Genomic DNA, 20,255 nt, shown 5'->3' on the forward strand with positions numbered 1-20,255 from the left:
ATGCCTTTTGAAGGCATGGAAGATGCAAAACTGAGGAGGGTCATGAAGTCTTGTTCAGAGAACCACTGAGGGCAAACAATGTTGTGACAGGTTTAGAATCGCTGAAAGGATGCCCCTTAAAGAAGCTGGGAAGGTGAGATTGAGACTGTAATGGAGGCCCTAGGGTACTGAAAATGCCAGGGCTATGGAATATATGTCAAGAAAAGCTGTAGGCATAGAGTAGAGCAGGCCTAAGAGTATGGCTTGGTATGCTACAGGACTCAGAACTGTAGGAGCAGGCTGTTCAGTTCCATTGGCACCCAGGTGATTCTGCTCCAAGCTCCAGGTGCTTGCTCTACTGAAGTTGCAGGACTTGGTGTTTTCTGTGCTGGACTTTGGTCTTACTTTGCTTTGATCTTTCCTGCTATGCATGCACCCCCTCCCTTTTGGAATGTGAATGCTTATTCTGTGCCAGTGCATATCAGGATGTTGCAATTTTATTTTGATTATCCAGGAGCTTACAGTTGAGTGATTGCCTGGATCTCAGAAGTGACTCCATACTAATGATTTTGAGCAGTGCTGATACTGTTAAAGATGGTGGGGACTTTTGAAATTGAACTGAATGCTTTGCATTATGAGATGGGCATAACATTCTGGGGACAGATCAAGTGTTGGTGTCAAGATGACAAAGGTAGAATTGTGATAGTTAAATCTTGGTTGTCAACTTGACAGAGTGTAGAATCACTTTGGAGACAAATCTCTGTACATGTAGTCATGTAATTCCTCCAGAAGACCCAAACAGCGAGTAGCTGGGGACCAAACATTTAAATGCTTGAATACCATACCTTACTGGTTCTGTTGCAGTCCCTTCTTTTCTGGGCACCATTGCAATGAACAGTTTTCGAAATCACTAGATTGTGACTAGAGTGGCATACCTAAGTAAGGAATGTGCCATGTGCTGCTTCCCAAATGCAAAAGGGCCAGTAGGTATTGGGCTTCCTTTTTGGATCTATGAGGGTTAGGTGCAGTGATTTACTCACATCTCTAGGTTTTCCCAACATGTATTACACCATTGGATTTCCAATAGGATTCCATAGGTAAAAGGTTGCTAAGTTTTGGTTGGGTGGATTTCCCCACATCTGAAATGCAATAGCTTTGCGGAAGGAAGATTTCTCACTCACGGGCTATGTCCATATACGGTCACAATGGATGGATAGATCAGTTACTTTTCTCCTTGCTCTTATCAAATACCTCACAGGAAGCAGCTTAATGGAAGAAGAGTTTGTTTTGGCATATAGTTCAGAGCAAACAGTTCACTGTGATGGGGAGATGTAGTGGATGGGACCAGCTCCCGCTCCTGACCCTTGTTGTGCCAGGAAGCAGAGATGGGTGCTGTCATCTGCCCCCCTCCCCCTGTTTTTAGTCTGTCAGAAACCATAGCCCCATGATACAGTGCTGTGACTAAGCCAGCTCAGCCAGTCAACAGGTTCTCCAGGGCAGGAGCGAGGATTAAAAAGAAAAAAGACAATTAGACAACACTGTAGCGTAATCCCAGCCAGTTCTGAGGCTGAAGTGGGTTTATTTTTTTTCCCAATCTGCTTTTATATCATTTTAATTATGTCTAAGTAATAAGGTTCAGTTTTATGTTAAGGAACAAGCAAGACAATAAACACAGATAGTCAAGGAACAAGCAAGGCAATAAACAAAGTCCTGTGAGCACTGTTTCTAGGGCCTTATCAGGATGGTCAAGATATCTGAGCCTACTTCCCAGTCCTAGTTGGAAGTCAAACTCTTGCCTGAAGCCTACTTCCTTGTTCTAGCCCCAAATCAGATTCCTGATTGAGTTTACTTCTCTGTCCGGGACCATTATCAGATCCCTGCCTGAAGCCTACTTCCTTGTTCTGGTCCAATGTCAAATTCCTGGCAAGCAGCCCCTGAAGCTCCTCACAGTGCTGCTCACACGAGGGGAGTCTTCTCCCCTCAGTTAATCTTCTCTACCAAAATTATCACAGATCCAATGCTGTGCTTCACTGGTGCTTCAGGTGTTTCTCAATCTAGCTGAGATAGAACTATCATGTCATTTTTTAAAAAAATTTCTTTGATTAGAACAACTCTGCAAATATCAATTCTTTTGAATTGAATGCAGAGCCAAGCATACTGCTATCCCGTAGATGTATCTAACAGAAATTCCCACAGGTTCAGAAGATATTACACTTGAAAGACTCCAAGAGGAGCCCCTCGCTCAGGCCTCGGGACAATAGCGGACATCCAAGAACTCATGAGAGACCAAGCTTGATGCAAACCATATGAGGCTTTATTCGGGGAAAGCCAGAGCTCTGGGGACGACTCATATCTCACGCAGGAGTAGAGGAGTCGACTTCGAGGGGAAAGGGGTCCCAGTTTTTATAGGCCCTCGGGGGGGAAAGGAGAAGGGGGAGTAGGGGATTTCCAGATCTAAACAATGTCTATTCTCAAGAAATGGGTATGGGAGGGGTACAAGGAAAGAGTCTGGTGCAGGTGTAGTAACTCCGGATTGGCCCCGGCTTTGGTTGCTGAGGAGATTTTCTAACTCTTTCTCAGCAACCAATATCACAAACACCTGGCAGTGGGCTTCATCAGTGGGCACTCACATGGGTTCAAGGAGTGGCCAGAGAATTGTGCACCTCTATTTTTCTAAATCAGTGAAGCTAGTTCTGCTAGCAATGAAATCTATTTTGCCAATCTCAGGGCTTCTGTGACCTTTTACATTCTGTCAGGATCTTTCACACTCAAATCCAGCCTCCTTCCTGAGCTCTTTATCTTAATATAGTCATCACACAAATACACAGTGAGTACTCACTCCCTCATGCGTTTTCTAGATGGGAAGGAACATAAGAAGCCGTTGTACTCTAGAACCTACATCCTATAAGGAAGACAGGAAACATAAACAATGAAAACCCTGTGCATAGTGGCTCTTGCTTGTAATTCCAGCACTTAGAAGACCTAGGCAGGAAAATCCAGTTTCAGGGCAGCCTTGGAGCTATGTATCAGGACCCTATGTTAAAAGTATATAGCGTACACACACACACACACACACACACACACAGAATAGGTGCCATGTAGGTACAAATAGATGTATATTTAGACGAGTCCTTAAATAAGGCAATTTCTGTAGGGAAAAAATAGAAATAGATTAATAAGGCATAGAATATATATGAAGTGCTACTTTTTTCTCTCTCTCTTTTCTTTTGAGATGGGATCTCTAGTAGTCCTTGCTGAACTTTAGACCAGGATGACCTCGAACTCACAGAAATCTATTGGTCTTGAGTGTTGGAATTAAAGGTGTGTGTCACCACATCCAGCCCTGAGGTGCTACTTTGTATAAGGCTGTTACAGAAGTCTTCTCTAAACAATCAGCATTTAAGCAGAAATATCATTTAAAAACAAAAGAGGGAAATTCCTGCATATGGTCAGGATGTGGGTATGGCCCCCAAAGCAGGGCAAAGCGGAAAGAAATTAGTTGTTAATGAGAAATTTTCAACTGAAGACTTGGCTTTTTTTTTTTTTTTTAATTGTTTCCAATGGAGGAGCTAAAGGGCTCTGCAACCCTATAGGTGGAACAACAATATGAACTAACCAGCACCCCCAGAGCTTGTGTCTCTAGATGCATATGTAGCAGAAGATGGCCTAGTCGACCATCATTGGGAAGAGAGGTCCCTTGGTCTTGCAAACTTTATCTGCCTCAGTACGGGGGAACACCAGGGCCAAGAAGTAGGAGTGGGTGGGGGGGGGGGAGTGGGGGGGGGAGAGGGCCTGGGGGACTTTTGGGATAGCATTTGAAATGTAAATGAAGAAAATACCTAATTAAAAAATTATAAAAAATTGTTTATTTAGTTTATTTATGTGAGTACACTGTAGCTGTCTTCAGACACACCTTCAGAGGGCATCAGATTCCGTTGCAGATGGTTGTAAGCTACCACGTGGTTGCTGGGAATTGGACCTCTGGAAGAGCAGTCAGTGCTCTTAATCCATGGAGCCATGTCTCCGCCCAAAAGCTTTTTTTTTTTTAAAGTACTTTAAAGTCAAGGTAATAGTAAAGGGTGGCACATGATTGTAACCCGAGCATTTAGCAGGCCTAGGCAGAGGATCATCAGTTCATGACTTTCAATTAACATGTCCAACTGTGACCCACAAGTACCATGCCTTTCAGGAGGGGCCAGAGTGAAAATGAGAAAAAAAAAAAAAAAAAAAAAAGGGAAAGAAAGAAATAAGAAGAGGACACTAGTACTAAAATATGGACAAGATTTTTATTGTAGATTTAAGGGAGAAAGCAGGCAGAGAGGAGAGTCCCATCTGAACATAGCCACAGACTAAACCAGACCATGAGAGGAGAAAGAGGGAGAGAGAGTAAGAGGGGAGCACCCCCCAAACCCTACCACCACCACCACCAAAAGAGGCAGCCAAGAGACCAGTGTAGTCAAAATGCCTGACTTATTTAGGTATGAGGCCTGGGGGAACTGAAGAGAAGGCCAACCACTAGGAGGGAGAGGTTTAGGGTAGGGGGTGGGGTAAGGAGTGCTGAGGGTACTGAATAAGATTTGTCCCAGGTTTCTTTGAGACATAACACAGGGAAGATTGGGGAAAGGAGTTGGGAGAGTGGGTTAATGGGAATAAAGTATAATAATATATAGTTTATATGCTAACTTTAGAAATCATCTGAAAAAAGTTGGTTGGGAATAGTGGCTCTTGCCTATATGTTAGTACTTCAGTGGTTGAGGCAGGAAGATCAAGGTAGCTCAAGGCCAGTTTGGGTCACACAGAGAGAGATTTTGTTTCATAAGACTAAGAAAGTTGAACACCATGAAGCATGTCTATACTAGCAGCATCAGATAAGGAGGAGGAGGAGAAGGAAGAGAAAGAAGAGAAAAAAGAGGAGGAAGAAGAAGAGGAGAAAGAGGAGGAAGAAGAGGAGGCAAGTCACAAGTTGAAGGTTATTCTGATGTACATAGTAGGTTCAGCTATCACAACATCCCTGGTCAAATAGCGAAAATCAAATACTGACAATGGTTAAGTGCTAGCTGAGTTGGACATAATATGAGTTCTCACAGAATGTTTAGAAGCATTTCATAATATTAAATACAGATACGTATCTTACAACCCAGCAATTTCTTCTGTCTGTCTGCCTGTCAATCTGACAAACGAGTGCCTATGTTCACCCAAAGTCATGTGCAAGATCGATTAGGTAGTGATTTTTATAATAACTTGGGCTGGAGACAACCCAGCACTAAAATGACTAAGTCCATTGTAGAAGATCTGGAGAGTAGACGTTGACGGGAAAGAAGACTATTCTTCTTGTTGTTGCTCATTTTTATCACAGGCCTGAACTACTACACCTAGCTTAGTCTGTTTTTCCAGTCTATGCATAGACACAGCCCATGATCCTAGCACGAGGCAAGGAAGGAGAATTGGGACCTCAGAATCTTTATGTTCCATGTACTGGTGTTCAAGGCTAGGCCCAGGTGACTTCAGACCCTGTCACAAACAAACACCCACAATGAACAATGACACTCATGCAACCAACAAAAATAAATATGTAACAAATAATACAAATTTCAGAGATAATATTGAAAACAGCCAGACGCATACACACAAAATACAGATTCTGTTTGCTTTAAAATGTATAAAGTTATTAAATTAAAACAGCTACCAGAGATGATGAAAGGACTCAGGATGTGGCTACCTTGTGGAATTCGAGGGAATTGGAGGTTGGACAGGGATTTAAATCTGTAAAATTCATTAAGTGGCACACATATTCAGTGCTTTTACTTTGTACTACTCTTAGTAGAATAGAAAAGTTGAATGGGAAAGAGATCTTTGGGTGCTGAGGTAGATGGCCCCAAATGATGTCATAAAAGCTAGGAAGATTCACCGAGCTGCAGGAAGCTTTGACTCACCAACCATGCGGAATGATTGCTTCCCCATGTCCAGATCTTTCCATTTTTCTTTCTCCCTCCTTTCTATTGCACTTTTGACACTGGGTGGGTTACTCCATTTTATAGCTTTTAAACTTACCTTTTTTTATTTTTTAAAAACTTAATTTTGTTGACACGTTGTTTTTAATTAATTTTTAAAATTTATTCTATTTTTAATTAAAATAAAATTGGATGGCCAGTTAGGGACCTCACCCTTTGGGAAGACTAATCCTACATCTCTCATCAGTCTTTAATGGCTCGTAATTCTTCATCCACGAGTAGGGCCCCATAAGGTTTCCTCCCTCCGCGTTGGCGCCTCAGCCGATGCTGCCGTTCTTTGTTCGGGTCTTGTTTACAGTTCACGGATGTAGCTTCTCTTTCACAATCTAGATTGCAGCAGACTTCTCGGTCCTCTGACTCTTAGCATCTTTCTGCCCCCTCTCCACAATGTCCTGTGCCTTTGGTGTAGGGGTTGAGGCTTACAGATGCATCCGTTGTTGTTGGGCACCCCACAGTCAGTTGTTCTCTGCGCTGTGACCAGTGGTGGCTTTCTGTACTGGTTTCTGTACTGGTTTTTGTAATGGTTTCTGTACTGGTGTCTGTACTGGTGTCTGTACTGGTTTCTGTACTGGTTTCTGTAATGGTTTCTGTACTGGTTTCTGTAATGGTTTCTGTACTGGTTTTTGTAATGGTTTATGTACTGGTTTCTGTACTGGTGTCTGTACTGGTGTCTGTACTGGTTTCTGTAATGGTTTCTGTAGTGGTTTCTGTAATGGTTTCTGTACTGGTTTCTGTACTGGTTTCTGTAATGGTTTCTGTCTGCTGCAAAAAAGAGAAGCTTCTTTGGTGAGGGTGAGAGCCACACTCACCTATGGGCACAAAGATAAGTATTTAGAATGCACTTAGAAGTTATACTGGCTTCGGAAAGAGACAAGAGAAGGTTGTCCTCTAAGCTCAATGACCTCACCAGTGTGTGTAATTGGCTAGGTTACAGCCGTAGGCTAAATTTTCCCTCCAGTTGAGGGAGTCTTAAGTCAGACTGTTGGTTACTGCCAAATTACAGGCATCACAGCTGGGTAGGACCATTGACTGCTTCCCTCTTTTGGCAACTTACATAGCATCTTCTAGTACTGTGGAGCTAGTTCTCATGGAGGAGGCTTTTGAGGCAGATCAGGTACAATCCTGAGTCCTGAAGTACATGCTGTCTTCTGCAATAGGGGCTGCTTTTCAACCTCTGGGAGCAACCACCAGCAACAACAATAGCCTGTATAGTTTGGAGAGTCTTTTGGATTTTCCTCACCAACAACTCAAAAGGAGATGTGTCATGCCTGGTGCTGGAGTTTTTGTTAGATAGTTTATGACTCTTAGGGGGAATCATTACGACCCTATCACCTCATGTGTTTTAACTTCATTTAAACACACACACACATACACACACACATACACACACACACACACACACACACTTTAGGTAAATATAAAATAATATGATCCCTATGTTTTTTTCAAACAATCTTAGTATTACTTATCCCTCCTCTCTGAACCGACCTCCTGCCTCCTTTCCAACTAACACCCTCTTCTCTGCACCCGCTTTTCTAATTTCCCCCTTCCATTATCTGTCTCCTGGGAATCCTTCTAATTGCTTTGACAATAAAGCCAACACAATTTTTGTAATGGAACATCTACAAAAGTAACTACAGACTGTAGGAAACCTTTGCTTCAAAGAAAGAAGACAGAGGGTCAGTGTGAGAGAACCCATGAGACTGGAGAGACACAGGGACAGGTTTGATCCAGAAATGTTTGGGGCTAGATTGGAGGTGGTGGGATATAGACATTTCCCCACTCACCTCACCAGGGTCAAGCCAGGAAAGGGCAGTTATGGACTGGCAGAACTTCCAGCAGGGCAGTAGGGACCTGGCACTTGATATTACCCCGTATGTATGTGGTCAAATATTTCAGACACTGAGATATAAAATGCTTTGTTTGCCATTTCAGAGTGTACCTTACTAAAGGGAAATTGAGATATCTTGAGCTCCCTGTCATGTGACCTAGGAGGGGGAAAAACAAACAAACAAACAAACAAACAAAAAAAAAACTCCAAAGGAAAAACTAGCCTAAGGGTTAAATCGTTCTTTATCCGGGTTCAGTGTGACATAAGGAAGGAGATAACATTTGTTTAGAGAAGTTGTTCAAAGTGGGTCACATTTGGAACCATGTCTGTTTTTTTAAACTTTAAAAAATTTTGTGGTTTAGCCCAAGCTAACTGCTTTTCATTAGCTCTTGTAGTCTGCTTGCTTTCTCTTGCTTGCCCAGCAACAAACTTTGTGTAAAAGACTGTTTACTACAGACAGCGGCATTTCTTTCCAGATTAGAAGTGCCTCCCGGGCTACTGTCAGCTAATAAATTGAGACTTTCCCATTCTCTCTCATTGGGTTTGGGCACGGTGTCCAGGCCATTACAACTGTAATTCTGGTTCCCTGTACTGACTGTTTTATACTTCTCTGTCTGAGGGATAGAAAAAGAGCTGTGCCGTTAATAAGCAGGCTTCCTGACTTCAGCTTTGGGCTCTTTTCTGTCTGTCTCTGTCTCTGTCTGTCTCTGTCTCTGTCTCTCTGTCCCTGTCCGTCTGTCTGTCTGTCTGTCTGTCTGTCTGTCTGTCTGTCTGTCTGTCTCTTCCTCTTTTTGCCCCGGATCCCCGTCCCCGGGACTGTCTAGACCACTGATACGGCTGATCAAACCACCGTCACCGAGCCGAAATAGCTCAGTTGGGAGAGCGTTAGACTGAAGATCTAAAGGTCCCTGGTTCAATCCCGGGTTTCGGCAAGGATCCATTTTTGCACATCTTATTGTGTTTCTCATTCATTGTTCCTTTTCCTTTGTTAAAGTTTCTGTTGCATAATTTCACTATTATCATAGAAAAAGACTTTCGATTTTTAAAAAATTATTCTCCTTTAAAAAAAAATTGGATATTTTCTTTTTTTACATCTCAAATGTTATCCCCTTTCCCAGTCCCCCGACCCCGATCCCGAAAATCCTTTTGGGTATACGAAGCTAAGTTGCTCCTCAGTTTCCAGTAGTCCCAAGAATGAAAATAAGAAAAAAAAATACAGTGCATTTATTCGTTTGAAAGTAGATTTAGTAAATGCATGTATAAGATTCAGGGAAGGGAGTAGGGTTCAGAGGTAGTCCCATATTTCTAGGCTCTGGGTTCTGTTCCTAGGACCATCTTGGCTTCCAGGGTCTCTTCGTACCAAGAAGTAAAGCCACAGCTTTTGCTATAGGGTAGCCCAAACCTATATGCTAATGTGTGCGAAAGTTAGAGACTCCGTTCCTCAATACCGCAAGTCTCTGAGGATTTACTTTGAAGCAACTTGAAAGAAATACGAGTTATCTCGTGGCAATAAGTAACGAGTTATTGAGAAGTTTGCAATTTGCTAACTGGTAATTGGCATATTTCTAAAAGTGAAACATAGGGTCATGAGAGCTTTTTCGGGAAAAGTTCGTCAACGGTTAAAGATTTTGTCTAAATATTTCGGATTCTCTTGTTTAAAACGAAGAATAAAGCTTAAGTAAAACCTCCTCCTGATGTTTTACTCCCAACTTGTATATCTGGCCGGTTAGCTCAGTTGGTTAGAGCGTGGTGCTAATAACGCCAAGGTCGCGGGTTCGATCCCCGTACGGGCCAGTAGTAATTCCTTTTCTCTAAGTCCCAGATTTCAGAATCCAAAGCTTAAAATTCCTCGAAGGAAGTCACTACATTAAAAAGATGAGCGAGCTCCGTAAATTTCAGCACGCAAGAGGCAGAGTCAGGCAGATCTCCGATTTCCAGGACAGTCAATGGTGTATCCATAAGTGGTATACCAATTTACCTTTTAACTAACTCAAGAAAGAAAAGTTAGGTGTGATTGCCTGTCTTAATTCTCTTTCTTGGAAGGCAGGAGTTGATCCTAGCGGGTTTGAAGCCTACGTTGGTTGGGCTGCAGTGTGAAATCCTGTCTCACGAAATTTTGCACGTAGTATGAGGTGTGTTTTAGAGGCAATTAGGAGAAGGTACGAAATTCTCTCTCTCTTTTTTTTTTTCCAATATAGTGAGGAAGAGACTCAATGAGTCAATGAGTAAGTTGGTGAGAGCAAGAAAGTTTTTCTCTTTGTTCTTTGAACAGTCTCACTCCGTGGTGTTTGTTTTGAAACAGGGTCTCATGTAGCCCAGGCTGGCCTTGGACTGGAGCTTATGCAAATCTAGCCTTGAATGTCTGATCCTCTTGCTTCAGCCTCTCAGCTGGAGTTACCTTTTTAATTTTTCTGGGGTAAATAACCACTGGGGTAAATAAAGCCCACTCGGGTGAGCCTTCCAGGCGGCTCCCCGTAACGTCTTGGTAACTGTAGTAGTGTCCGGAGCTAGCTGGAAGTCGACTGGACTGATGTGGTCTGCAAGGCCCTGTGGGGTCCTCTAGACTGTGGAGGCTGCTGGACTTTAGACTTGGAGATGAGTATGCTGTACAAAAACTCAGCCGAGGTTACAAGGGTTCCCCGTAGGGAGAAGAGACCACCTCCAAAACTTAAAACTCTTCCCAGTAGAAAAAAGTATTGATGAAGACAGATAGAAAAGGGTTCTTCATAGCTTATTAGTTTGTTAAGACCGAGCCTTGAGACTAGCTATCCTCTTGCCTCTGCCTCCCAAATGCCGTGTTTCAGCCAGAAACCGGTTGTTCCTTTAGGGTGTTTATTTAGCTTAATTTATATTATTTTTAAGTTAGTATACAAAACAATGTTTCCTTGTGACATTTCCACACATCATTATACTTTGATATTATCCTCCCACTTGCCCGGCCAGGTTTACTTCCTTGTCGGATCTCTTCTTCTCTCAGTCCTCCTTTTCAGGTGGCACTATTTTTTTTTTTTTTTGTTACTCTCTTGTCCCACCTCTGCCACACAAGCACCTTAGACTTCTTCCTCCCTGTTCTCCATCTTCTTTCTGCTTTCACGCCCTTCTTTGGTTTTAAAGCATTTCTGGTTTCAAAGCATTTCTTCTGACTCTTTAAACTATGGAATAGCTAAAAAGTAGAAAGCAAAGCTTCCAGAAGATGGGTGCTTAGCTGCTTTGGAAGTAGCTTTCAGACTCACAAAATAACTTTACAGTTTACGAATGCTTAGGCGCTTGAGTACTACAAACTGTCCTTTTGTGAATTTGAATAATAGCATCCAGAAAAGAAATAAACAAGCTAACGGAACCAGCTAGAAGTTCAGCCTGGTATCTCCTGATTCATTGTCAAAAACACCATTCATTGTCCAACTGACGTGCACCCCAAGTTCTGTTAAGGGTTGTTCCAGGACCCTTACTGCTGTACTGTAACACTAGAAGAAGTTAGTTATTATATTTAGGCAGTAACATAACTCAGAGCCATACCAGGGTCGGGTGTGTGTGAGAGAACACAATATGTAATTAGCAACAGAAACCCTAATTAAGACTCAAATAGCCAGGCGTGGTGGTGCATGCCTTTAATCCTACTTGGGAGGCAGAGGCAGGCGAATTTCTGAGTTCAAGGTCAGCCTGGTCTACAAAGTGAGTTCCAGGACAGCCAGGGCTACATAGGCTGTCTCGAAACAAACAAAAAGACTCATGTAGATTCTGCATATGACAGAAAATATGCCATATTTTAAATTTCCCTCTTTTTAGACCTCTTTCGCCCTGGTATAGTCCCTTCTTACTTTTATAAAGACCACCTTTATCTCTGAGACATTAGTTATGCTATAGGGAGAAGATCAATTTGTTCAGATTTGTGTTTGTATCTCTTTTCTGTGCCGAGTTTTGAGCTTTCTGTTTGGTTCAGCAATATTGTGTGCTTACATTGCACTTCCATGGGAGCTGATGAGGCACACCATTTACCATTGACCAACTTTATTGTTGAAAATGTAGTTATTGTAAAAGTGATGTGTCTTTCCATATATTTCAGAAGATATTGATGATAGTCTTTTCCTTCTGTCCAAACAGGTAAACAGTATAATTACTCACCATGGGTAAATTTATTGTAAAGTATTACTATAACCTAAAGGCACTAAAATGCAAAACAGAATCCAGCTCCTCGGTGTTCCCTGGATGATTTCAGGTTGTAAAGCATTTGTCAGGGTAGGATCAACTACTTTTCAGAAATCAAACAGGAAAATGTACCTGGAAGCAGGATTTGAACCTGAACCTACATGGGAAACCTCACTAGACTCAACGTTCAATGCCTTAACTACTCAGTCATGGCAACCTAAAAGACTTATTCTTTTAAAAATTACCATGTATCACTTGCTAGAGAGGAGACTGATCTCCATTTAACAGGCAGGCTTCAGGGAACACTCTCTTCTCGAGCAGCCATCCAATTCCATGGACCTTGTACCACAGCAGAACACCTCCACGTTCCTCTAAAGGCAGCATGTAGACGATCCCTAAACGTACAATCTGTGTGTCTTAGTTCGGTTTCCATTGCTGTGAAGAGACATACAAGACATAAATTAAAATTGGGGCTGGCTTACAGGTTCAGAGGTTCATTCACTCCGATACCCAGGCAGGCGCGGTGCTGGGGAAGCTGACAGTTCTACATCCTGATCTGAAGGCTGCCAGGAGAAGACTGGCTTCCAGGCAGCTAGGAGGAGGGTCTCAATGCCCACCCCTACAGTGACACACTTCCTCCAAAAGGCCACACCTCTCAATGGTGCTACTCCTTATGGGTTCAGCGTTCAAACCACTACCCTGTGCTGTTTTTTGTTTGTTTATTTGGTTTTAGTCTGTAAGGTATGTAAGAGGTTACAAAATAGACATGGCTCATTTTACAATAGAATGCTGTACTTAGTTTGTCTGGAGTTTTAGAATACATACTGAGTACAATCTATTGTGCTGTGGAAATGGCTTACAGTTTGTATCCAACTAACCTAACAATGGGCAATTGTGGATGGAAAGTCCAAAAAATCTAGTAGTTGCTCAGTTCCAAGAGACTAGCTGCTTGACCTAGTCTTCTGTATAAGCTGGAATCCTGCAGAAGTAGGTTCCAACAGATGTGCTAGCTAGTAAATGCAAGCAGGCAAAGATATGTGAGTCTTCCTTCTTGCAAAGGCCTCATGTAAGCCTCCAGCATAAGGTGTTACCTAGATTAAGGTGCATTGTCTCAGGCTGGCCTTGAACTCAGAGACCTGCTTGTCTCAGTCTTCTGAGATTGAAGGCATGTACCTAAGGGGCCTAAGGGTTTCAAGGCCAGTATGCCTCAAGGTCTCTGGGTCAATATCCAGGTCAGAAGCCTGTGCCTTCCACCTTTAAGATCTGGAACACAGGTGTGTTCTCCATAACTGGACAGTAAGTCATTCCAAATGTAGTCAAGTTGACAACAAGGAATAGCCATCACAGTGTCTATCACAGCAACAGAAACCTAACTATGGAAAGACCCTAAAAGGGAATAGATCACTCACCTGCCTCAGTCCCCTTGAGTGACCCTCCCATTGGCTATCACTATAAAGACCAGTGTTTCCTGAAAGTCTAATTCTCCAAAGTGGTGCTACTACCTTAGACAGATTGCTGGCAGGTCTTGTTAAGATTACCCCCATTTGGTTCTACTTGAAGGTAGTCAAGTATTGCTGTGAGTCCAGCCTGCCTTGAAATCAAAGCAGCCTTGTTCCCAGACTGCAATAGCTCAACAGAGCCATCTGTCCCCAAATGGAGCTCACCTGACAGATCACCCCTAACATAAAAGCAGGGTCAAAGCACTGATAAGAGTCAAAGGTCATCTCTAGAGGTGTCCAGGAGCTGGAAATGGGCAGCTGATCTTGCTGATTGGTCATCAGGTCACAAGATAGCAGGGTCTAACTGACATTAGAAACATTAAGAAGAAGAGAGAGTACCAGTGAGGGACTGGTGGTCAGATGTGACAACAAAGAGAGCCCAAGTGGTGTGAGATGGCAACAATGCTGATGGCAATGGCTAGAAATTCTGAGGCAGTACCATGAGGATCTTAAGGGCTTGGAAAGAGGAAAGCACAAACTATACCAGGATTTTAAATCTAGGGGGACTGAAGACACAAAATAGAGCTAAGATCATAAAAGGGGCCAAGGGAGTTAGAGTGGTCCAAATATGCCCAAAGAAGCCACTTAGGAGTTGCTTTAGCTAAGAAATATGCACTAAATCTTCATTTATGTCCACAAATATTTTGGTTGTTGTTTGGTTTGAGAATTTTTGCTCTACTTTCTCAAAATGTTGGCTATTAAAAGCATGTTTTGTTGAAGAAACTATGTGGGCCTCCGCCTTTGGGGTTGAGGATTCCAAGATGATCATTGATCAATTTTTTTTTCTCTATAATTTTGAAAATATCAACCCGCTGCCCTCTCAGATCCTAGCTTTCTGTCTGGTGAGAAATTGGATAAAGAATGTATGGTGAAAAAGATGACAAGGTCTTAGCCCCAGAGATGGTATTCACTTACACTGCAGTGTCCTGGAAAAAGAGCATTTTGTCAGAGTATCCCAGTGTCAGTGGGAAGCTAACATTTTATTTTTATCTATCTGAATCCAATAAAAAGATCCGATTTTCTTGAGTGTGGATGAGATAGCTTCTGTAAACCAACAATTGTTACAGAATGTTAGGGTCTGAGTGAAAAGTGAGCAATGTAATTTATCAACTAATATATGAATGTTAGCATGTGCCAGTTAGTTTTTGTCAAATTGACATAAGCTAGAGTAATTTGGGGAAGAAAAAGGAACTGAATGAGTGTAGGGAAGGTTACAGGGCATTTTGATTGATTGATGTCTTTGGGTATGAGGTCATGGCTGCATACGTGTATGTGATTGTATAATATTATAAGCTATAAAGCAAACTAATATACTGTGTATAACCCAATGAAGGATAACAGTCTGAAATCCTTTCTTATAATTCATAGGATGCCACCTATCATTATTAAAGTGGAAAGGGTCTTTATTGGGGTTTGGACATTTAATAGCCAGGAAAAAACCATACTCTTGAACACTGGTGTCTAGCATGTGACCCTGTTTTCTGAGCTTATAGAAAATACGAATTATATAGCCTAGCAGAAAGAAGCAGGTCATAGAGGATATTGGGACTGCTAACTGGGTGTAACCATCTTCCTAAAGTCTCTATTGACCCGTTGGACCCTGACATAGCATTCTTCCTCATGTTTCCACCGATATTTTCAATGTTATAGTTGAAATTCTGATGATCAATCACAGCAGGAGACCCACCATCCACCAAATCATGTTGTGCCCCATGATCAGTAACAGCCAGATAGATTCACCACCTACATGGACTTTCCCAGGTTCACGAAGCTCTAGCATTGTCAAGACCATAAAAGTCATGGGTTATAAGCCCGAGGATATCATTGAGTCTCTGAGAGACCAAAAATTCAATGAGGTGATGTCAACCTACCTGATTCTACAATACCAGACACCCAGGCAAAATTGCTCCCACTACTAAGTGAAAACCATTAAATGCATACAGTCAGGCCTGGAAGATCTTCACTCCTTCCCTGGTTTCCTACGGATATATGAACCTTTCTCTCCATCTTCACCTTGCCCTCACATTCATCTAAACTCCAGGAGACTAAGGATCGGAAGACTCTCAGGCAGGGTGTCAGAAAACATGCTATGTGCTGCCAGGCAAACGGGACCAACCCTCTCCAGCTCTCCCACCTGGATTGTCCTATGGCTGATGACCTCATGGGCAGCAGGTTGGAAATCAGTAAGACATTCTCACAGTCCAAGATTGTGTTATCTTGTAGCCTGACTACACATGTCCAGTCACTTTGACTTCAATACACCTCTTCCTCTAGGGCAGACAGGAATGTGTCCTCCTGGAGTGTCCAACATGATTTCTGGGGACCCCTGCTGGCTGCTAAGAGTGTAACCCTTGCAGGCTCCTCCTCTGGGGATATCTTGAAGAAAGAGACTCCCATGGAGGAAAATCCCTTCATCCAGGAAGAGGTCATCATTCCTGAAGATACCATCACTAAAGGCCAGCCACAGGACGTAGGCCCAGCTTCCCCTCATAACTGGCATCACCTCTGGAACGGGGTGAAGAAGACAATTATGAGCTGCCTTTGAAACCTGTGCTGTTGCCTGCCACCACCTCAGAGAAGTCAAGCCTCCTATGAGAATCTGGCTCCGAGGAAAGAGGATCATGGAGTTACCCCCAGGAGCAGGTGGGTGCATGTCCTCATTCGTTTCATCCATACTCCCTCTCGTTCTTTGTCCCCTTGTGGCTGACATATAAACTTAAACTGTAACTTTAGAAGGACTAATTCTATAGAAACCCCTGAAGTGTGACGTGATGCTTGCTGAGCCATAAGTGGACAGCAGAGATGCTGATTAAAGTGGGGAGAGGAGGAGGTGGGGGTATGCGCAAAGGAGGCAGAAAGCCCTTAGAGGTCCATTGGAGTGCTATGGCTCCTCAGGGTCAGCCCAGTAAATCCCGTGTGTTTCACAGCTCCAAGAGTCGCCTCTTTCCTGTGTCTTTTAGCTTTCAAGTCTTGAAGAAGACCAGCCTCAGCTCCATGGTTTTTGAGCCATGGGTTGGGGGTTGACCTGGCTGAGAATCAGACAGCCTCTCAGAGGACCCAGGCCAGATGTCCAGGAGCCAGTGTAGTCACAGGCCCCTCCTTTACAGGAAGAGCTGTCCATACCACAGCGAGGTCTTTCTGGGTAAAATCCCAGGCATTGGAAGGCTTGCCTTTCACTGTGTCTTGCTCAGAGGAAAGTACTGAGGTACAAAAGTGCCCTAAAATTGTAAGTGGAACAGTAGCCCTGTTCCCTCTCTCTTCCAGCCTGCATAAACATCAGAGATTTTTCTATGGGAACTGCCCATTGCTTCCTGTTTCTTTCAGAGAAGTCTCCCTAGTCAGCCTGTCCCGCTTGGCTTAAAATGCATTCTCAGATTGATAATAAGGCCTGCAGGTCTCCTCTGGAAGGAAGCCTCCCATCAAACTTTTACCAGACCCTCACCCACCCCCAACCCCCTGCAAAAGCCATCACAGCTCACATTACTTCGGTCCTCAGACCCAAATCAGAGCAAAGCTTAAAAAAAACACAGCTGTGGAGAAAGTCCAGGACAGCTCTCTAATTACTCACCTCCTACCTCCCTATGCTTGTTCCCTGAAGGCCAATTTCCATATTTGTAAGATTCCAACTAGCATCACAGCCACACCTTGAAGGAGGAGTGATAGATGTTGTGACAAGAGCAAATTAGGACCCTTAAGATGGAGCAGCAATCTCCGGTGGCAACTTTGGGTCTCCACCGGGAGTGTGCATTCAGCTGGACAAACCCACAAGGCTGCTTCCATTATCTGAGAGTCTGAACAGTGTTTGTTGTTGCCCAGGTAAGCAGCCTCGCACACTCTTGGACAGAGCTTCTGGGGAGCTTTCCCTGTCCCTTCAATTGTGACATTCATAAGATGTCATCTGTCTTAGTTAGGTTTTACTGCTGTGAACAGACACCATGACCAAGGCAAGTCTTATAAAAACAACATTTAATTGGGGCTGACTTATAGATTCAGAGGTTCAGTCCATTATCATCAAGGTGGGAGCATGGCAGTATCCAGGCAGGCATGGCACAGGCAGAACTGAGAGTTCTATGTCTTCATCCAAAGGCTGCCAGTGGAAGACTGACTTCCAGGCAACTAGGGTGAGGATCTTATGCCTACACTCACAGCGACACACCTATTCCAACCAGGTCACACCTCCAAATGATGCCACTCCCTGGTCCAAGAATATACAAACCATCACATCATCTCTTGGGTTCTTTCTCCCTAGACTGTTTCAATATCTGTCACACCACGAGGCACACTGAAGCCCATGTGACTGACATGGAGAGTCCCTCTAACCAAAAGTCTCTGTCAATGTGTACACAGGACAGCAAGGTTCCTGGCATAGTGGGGATATCTGCTGAAAACATGTCCCTATCAGATTCCACTGCCTCGAAACACACACACATATTTGTTATGTGCTCCATTTCCTGAACACTGAGTTCTCTTAGGCCAGACATTCTTTTTCTGTCTCATCTGAGAGGAGAGGGTTTCATATTCCACTCTGGGGTAAAAAGAACCACAATTTATTCCGTACTACTCGATGAAAATTACTTTTCATCTTCAAGTAGATTTCAATGAAATAATAGACAACCATTATTATCATCCTACTTTGGTAAAAGCTACACCTAATAATGTGAGACTTTTCTTTATTTTGGTTTTTTATTCGAGGCAGGGTTGAGATTTTTTTTTCAACTAGCCTTCTTTAGAAAGTATCTCACAGCCCAAATTTCCAGTTCTCCTTACGTAGTTAGCCTCTTCAATGTTGAGGAAACTGGTAGGAAGCACTTTTATTCTCAAAATCTAAAAAGTTCAGTTGTTAAGTCCCTAAGTTGCAAGTGTGAGGGCCTGAGTTTGATTTGCCAGAAGTTGTGGGGGACAAAAAAAATTATACCCAAATGTGGTGGTGTGGTGTATACTCGGAATCCAGCTCTGGGGAGACAGAAACAAGAGGGTGCCTAGAACCCTTATCTACCCACTGGCAGAGGGGAAGAATAAAACTTTTCCAAAAAGCACCACCCTGTAGGCTGCACTGATATCCAGTTACTGACTCACATAATTTTGCTATCTGAACTGATGATGGTCTGAGAATCAGACAGAGGCAGAGAGAGGTACCACCTCTGTCATTGTTGCAAAACTAAGTTTTGCGACACAGAATTGGCCATCATCATTTTTTGTTAGATATTTTTTCATTTACATTTCAAATGCTATCCCGAAAGTCTCCTATATCCTCCCCCCGCCCTGCTCCCCAACCCACTCACTCCTGCTTCCTGGCCCTGGCATTCCCCTGTACTGGGGCATATGATCTTTGCAAGACCAAGGGGCTCTCCTCCCAGCCATCATCATTTTCAAATGAAGCATGCATATAAAAAGAACTCATGGGTTCACTTTGTCCAAAATGTACAGTGAGTCCCATGAAACAGTTGAAAAAATTTGCAAGATAAAATGTAGGACATATAAGAATAAATGGGTATGTTTTTTTTTTTCTGGGAGGAGTTCCAGGGGCTATAAAAACATGAAATTTACAAACTGCATTCAGCATTTCTATGTATGTCTATGTCCTACCAATTCCAGTGCACATAAATTAGCAAACACTAAAACTTCCCATGTGTCTTCAATGAAGTGAAAATAGTTGGAGGAGAACCAGAGTCCTTCTGCTTTTTTAGCCTATGTTTCTCTAATGGTTTTCACATTTAAATGCTCAGCCTATACAACCTATTAAGGCACACATTATTGAAATAAAAATAGGCTTCATGAACAATAAATGTGTGTGTGTGTGTGCATGTGTCTATGTGTGTGTGTGTGCATGTGTCTATGTGTGTGTGTGTGCATGTGTCTATGTGTGTGTGTGTGTGTGCATGTGTGTTTCTGTGTGTGTATGAAGATAGATTTGGGTTTTCTATGTAGCCTGTCTAAGGCTGTCCTACTAATCACTGAGACTGATCAAAATCTTAAGGCAATCCCCATTTGCCAAAGTTATGAGTGTCAAGAATGTTAGGGATTCACTATCAAACAAAGATAAAGAAAAAACTTTGAAGAAAACAGTCACTGAAGAGAGGAAATTCTTTTCAAAATATACTTTCATCTACTATAGCATTTTTAAAAGAAATGAATATAAATGACAGATTTTTAAAAAGAAATGTTTAAGCTATCCATTTTAAATCAAATATTAAAATATAGACTTCAAAATCTATACTAAAAGAAAGGCTAAGACAGTAATGATTGGGCAGTGGAGGAGAAAGGTAGGAAGGGAGACTCAAGAGTGTGGGGTGGGGTAGGTAGGAAGAGAGGAAGGTGAGAGGAGAAGAGAGGATGGAGGGAGAGGAGGAGATGCCACCATGAACCAGAAACCCCTGGCCAGGAGAAACATCAAGAAGCAAGGGGTCTCATAGTTGGTGAATAAGTTAGTACAGTGCCAGAACTGCCCAATCCAAGCAAACAGCTTATAATTATAATATCAGGATTACGTGGGGTTTTATACCTATTTAATAGGATTGGAGACTCCAGCAACAGGGCTTCAGGGATTGTGCACATTATAGAATTCCATAAAGACATAAAGATAAAAGAATTAGTAACTTTACCTGTCTAATTCATCAAGTTCCTTTATCTTTTTCTCTCTGGTCTTCTAAAAATTTTTGCCAGGTAGTTAATGGTTTTTTATTAGAGCCAGTCAGTATAAGTGAAGTGTGTGAATAGTCAGTATAAGTGTGAAGCTATCCTATAAAAATAATTTATAACTCTCAGAACTTGATATTTCTCATGTGGAAG

The 20,255-nt window shown here is 42.6% G+C and overlaps 2 non-coding genes and 1 pseudogene across 2 annotated transcripts; all 3 read left to right on the top strand.

Annotated features, from left to right (window-relative positions):
* The window catches only part of LOC147001056 (sperm motility kinase X-like), a 33,496-nt pseudogene extending 17,323 nt beyond the window's left edge, over positions 1-16,173 (top strand).
* On the top strand, positions 8,681-8,753 carry Trnaf-gaa (transfer RNA phenylalanine (anticodon GAA)). Its single transcript has one exon. It is a non-coding gene; the product is annotated as a tRNA-Phe (tRNA).
* On the top strand, positions 9,542-9,615 carry Trnai-aau (transfer RNA isoleucine (anticodon AAU)). Its single transcript has one exon. It is a non-coding gene; the product is annotated as a tRNA-Ile (tRNA).
* Positions 16,174-20,255: the final 4,082 nt, after the last annotated feature.

The sequence above is a fragment of the Mus caroli genome, unplaced genomic scaffold (assembly GCF_978045245.1).
Source record: "Mus caroli unplaced genomic scaffold, Mus_caroli_1 scaffold_15, whole genome shotgun sequence".
NCBI lineage: Eukaryota > Metazoa > Chordata > Mammalia > Rodentia > Muridae > Mus > Mus caroli.